The 5,099-nt window shown below is 35.4% G+C and overlaps 1 pseudogene; it reads left to right on the forward strand.

Annotated features, from left to right (window-relative positions):
* Positions 1-2,557, forward strand: part of LOC102485327 (olfactory receptor 4P4-like) — a 5,112-nt pseudogene extending 2,555 nt beyond the window's left edge.
* The last annotated feature ends 2,542 nt before the right edge of the window (positions 2,558-5,099 follow it).

Genomic DNA, 5,099 nt, shown 5'->3' on the forward strand with positions numbered 1-5,099 from the left:
CTGTAGGTTTTTCATAAATGGCTTTTATTATGCTGAAAAATGGTCCTCCTGTGCCAATTTTACTAAAAGTCTTGATCATAAAGGCATGTTGTGTTTAGTTTAATGTTTTTTCTGCATTGAATGAAATGATCATATGCTTTTTATATTTCTTTCTGTTAATATGGTGTATTACATTTATGGCTTTGCATGTGTTGTACCACCCTTACATCCCTGGATAGCCTACCTGGTAGTGATGAGTAACTTTTTTTATATGCTGTTGAATACGGTTAGCAAGTATATTGTTGAGAATTTTTGCTTCTATATTCATCACGGATATAGGTCGGTAATTATCCTTTTTTGTCGTACCCTTATCTGTTTAGGGAATGAAGGTAATGGAGGCTTCATAGAAGGAATTTGGAAGGGTTTCTTCCTTTTGAATCTCTAGAAACAGTGTGAGTATGATGAAGGGTTACCTCTTCTTTAAAAGTTTTGTAAAAATTGGCAGTGAAGATATTGGGGCCTGGACTTTTCTTTGTTGGGAGGTTATTTATTACTGATTCAATCTCATTGTTTGTTATAGGTCTATTCAGGCTTTGTATGTCCTCCTAAGTCAATCTTGGAAGATTATGTGTCTAGGAATTTGTCCATCTCATCCAGGTTTTCTTCTTTGTTGGCATAGAGTTGCTCATAATATCCTCAAATGATGTTTTATATTTCTGCTATGGATGTTGTAATGTTGCCTGATTCATTGCAGATTTGACTTATCTGGTTCCTTTCTCTCTTAATTAATCTGCTAATGGTGTGTCAATCTTGTTTATCTTTTCAAAGAACTAGCGTGTACTTTCATTTATTTTCTGTATAGTTCACTTACTTTCTATTTCACTTATTCTGCTCAAATCTTTATTATTAATTTTCTCCTGGCATTTTTTGGATTTTTTTGTTATTCTTTTGCTTAACCCCTGAGGTGTGATGTTAGGTTGTCCTTTTGCCACCTTTCCATCTTTTTCTTGTGTGCATTAATTGCTATGAACTTCCCTCTTATGACTGCCTTTGCAATATCCCATAGATTATGGAAACTTGTATACTCATTATCATTAGTTTCCATGAATCTTTTGATTTCTGTCTTAATCTCTGAAGTAGTCATGGAGTCATTCAGAAGTAGGTTATTTAGTTTCCATGTATTTGTATATTTTCAAGGGCTTTTCCTGAGTTTAATATCAAGTTTAATTCCATCATAGTTGGAGAAGATGTTGGATATAGTGTCTATGCCTTTGAATCTGTAAAGACTGGTTTTATGTCCTATCATGTGATCAATCTTTGAGGAAGTATCATGCGGGCTGAGAAAAATTTATATTTTGTGTTTCTTGGGTAGAAATTTCTATAGATATTTATATTCTTAGCTTTTGAAAGAATGTTAGCACAGATACTCAACGTGACTTTGTTAAACATGGCTCGGGTCTTTAAAAATGTGTCAACATCACTTAAATTAGGAATTTCCACCGCTTTTTATTTTTTTTACTTGGTTACCTATTTGGTTGATAAACCTGAATATCATGATTTCTATCACATGCAGTCAGATAATCAGTCAGCCCATGTACTTCCTCTCCAACCTTTTCTACACTTCCACTGTGACATCCAAACTGATGACTGACTTAATTACAGATATAAAGGTCATTTCCTACAAAAACTGCATGACACAACTTTTTTTTTTTTTGGAGAGGTTTTTGCTATAGGCTACATGCGCTTGCCAGAGAGACAGAGAGACAGAAAGTGACAAATCACCCCCCAAGAGGGATGGCCACACCACAATCCCTTCTCCTCCATCCTCCTCTCAGGATCTTGGGCAGCAAACACATGTGCCCTGCGTGAGTTTAAGCCACTGGGTCCAGCGACATAGCCATTACACTAACTGCTGCTCCCCATGACACAACATTTTATCACACACTTTTTTGGGCGTGTTGAAGTCTTCATCCTCACAGGAATGGCCTATGAGCACTATGTCGACATTTGCAAACCACTCCACTATGCCATCATGATGAATAGGCAGAGGTGTAATTCGATTCTTATGGCATCTTGTGCAGGGGTTTTTTGGCATTCCCTTGGCGTGTTTCTTCTTACATTTTTTTTACTGTTCTGTGGTTCCAATGAAATAGATAATTATTTCTGTATTGTATATTCTTTATTGAAACTGGCCTGTACTGATACACACAAGATCAGCTTCTTAGTCATTGCCAATTCTGGCCTGAGGGAATTAGTGATCTTTCTGGTTTTGATACTTCCTACTTTATATTATATAATGTGAGAGCATATCCTGTAGAAAGAATTTTTTACATGCAGTTTCCACATCACAATAGAGATCCTGATTTTTGCATCTGTCATTTTTATTTACTTTAGATCTGCCACAACCTTACCAGAAGATAAAGTGTTTACTCTCTTTTATACAGTCATTGTCCCCATGCTCAACCCCCTTATCTACACACTGAGAAACAAAGAAGTAAAAAATGCCATAAGGAAAATATGGAGTAATCAAATGTATCTTGAGCGGATGTTAATGGTTTCAAGATCATTTTTATTTTAATAGCAATAAATATATTCATCTCATAACCCTTCGTAGTCTCTCCTTATGAAAAAGAAATCAATCCAAATGTGTAACAGTCAAGACTTGGATAATAGCTGCTCATCCGTGATGTTTATCTCTTCATTTCCTATCTTGACATGCTCCTTTTATGCTTATTCTTAACTTATTTAGAGTTCCATGAAAGCAAGGGTCATGTTATGCTTACTTCACTCTTATTTTTGTAGTAACATCATTTATAGCATACATTGGGAGCTTAATATATATTGACTAAAAGAATAGGTGAAATATTTAATGCATTGATAAAAGAAAAGAAAAATTCATAAGCAGAATTTTTTTTCTTTACATTCTTGGCTTATGGTGTATACACTCTTTAGAGAAAGATGGGGAGAGAGAGGGAGAGTGAGAAACCATGCCAGCATGTTTCTTAAACCTCCAGGCCTGGGACTTGAATTGTCAAGGTGACTATGTGGGATACAGCTGCCTCAACCATTGCATAGCTTGCTGGTCCTTATAAACAGAATAATTTGAATACAGTGAATATCTTCCATCAAGAAACGGGCATAATTCATCCTCACAGAAATAGGTACTAAATTCTGGATACATTACATAATTTCTTTCAGCATTACTTATACCAGCAGTATAATTCATGAAAGTATGGAATGCCTTAGTCACCAATGTGATATTTCACATAGCATTGATTATAAATAAGTAACTTATATTAACAAATGATGGCAATAGTAATGTGTGAAAAGTTTACTGATCCTATTGTGTACTCTAAATTGTGTTCCCAGAAATTCATATTTTGAAACCCCAGCTAACCAAAACTTTGAATGTGACTATTATTGTAGTTTGGGCCTTTAAAGAAAAAAAATTAATTTAAAATAAGGCTGTTATTATTAACTCTAATCCAATCTGACTGGTGTCCTTATAAGAAGAGAACATTTGGACACACAAAAGAGACAACAGGGAATCATACATAGAGAAAATGTCATGTGGTGATACTATGAGAAAGTGGAACATCATCAATGCATGTTAAGAGGCCTCTGTAGAAACTAAATCTCTCACATGTTGATGTTGGATTTCCAGACTCCAGAAATAACAAGAAAATTTCTATTGTTTAAGTCACCCAGTCTATGGCATTTTGTTGTAGCAGCTTTAGCAAATAAACCCATAACCAATTACTCTGATGCAAAATAAACAAAATGCCAATTAGCTTAAAGAGCATTCCAAGTGCCAATAAAGAACTAATATGCAGAAAAGCTGGAGTTATCATTTAAGAATCAATTTATCAATAAATAATATTATTTCTTCCTTAGTCAAACTAAAGTTATAGAGATGAAAGGGTATGAAAGTATATACATGTAGATGCTTCCCTTTACTGTTAACACTGAAACCTCTTTATAGAATTTTTGATTGCTGATTCAGTAATTTTCAGTTCAAGGTAATTTGTGTAAACAAATTCCATGGAAATAATAGAATTGAAGCATGAGTTTATTCGGAGATAGCAAGTAACATGGTAGTTAAGGCTCTGGATCCCACATGGTCAACTCTGCAGTTTGAGACCTGGACTCAGTAGCTTGAAAAAGATATTAGGGATATGTGCGGACATGCCCAAAATCACAAGAGGAGAATGGAAGAGAAGGGGTTGAAGCCTACCCATCCCCATGGGAGGTGATTTCTCACTCTCCTTCTCTCTCTGTTTTCTCTGGCAAGTGCACATGACCTATGTCAAAAAAAGAAAGAAAGAAAGAAATCAAAACAATTTAGATGCATGTTTTTTTTTTTTTTATGAAAATTGTCCCTATGCCTTAGCTACAGAGAGGTTATGCTTTCAACAAGAAACTCAACAATTAGGGACCAGCAGTTGGCTATATTGCTGGACTCCCATGTAGTCAACTGGTGGCTTAAACTCACACCAGGCATGAGTGCGTGCGTGCCCAAGATCCCAAGAGGAGAATGGAGGAGAAGGGATTGCAGCATGGTCATATCCCTGGGAGGTCATTTCTCACTTTCTGTCTCTCTTTCTCTCTCTTTCTGGTGAGCACACGAGACCTATAACAAAAAACTTCAACAAAAAAAAAAAGAGAGAGAGAGAGAGAGAGAGAGAAAACTCAACAATTATTTTATTAAATTGTAAATTGAAATGATGTTTTGGGTTCCTTGTATCTTTACTAGTCCAAAAGACCAGAAAGGAACTAGGGTGATTAATATTGGCAGTAGGGAGAATTTGGCTGTGACCTGAGGGAAGCACTGATAAATATCTAGAACCCAGAAGATTCTCCAAGATAGGTCTTAAACTCTTCAAAAATAATAGCAAAAGCTAATTTAAGAATAGGGAAAAAATTATAGGATCAATTTTTTGTATCAAGAATCCCTCCCAGATGGTCTCTGGTATCTACACTTGTCTTCTTTACTATTATGATCCTTCAATTTCTACCATATAGTGCCATTTGGTATATATTGAGGAGGGATATACAGAGTTTGCATTTCACAGTCTGGCTTATATTCACTTAGCATTAAATCTTCTATATTCACTCATTAT

The sequence above is a fragment of the Tupaia chinensis genome, unplaced genomic scaffold (assembly GCF_000334495.1).
Source record: "Tupaia chinensis unplaced genomic scaffold, TupChi_1.0 Scaffold145405_1, whole genome shotgun sequence".
Taxonomy (NCBI): Eukaryota; Metazoa; Chordata; class Mammalia; order Scandentia; family Tupaiidae; genus Tupaia; species Tupaia belangeri.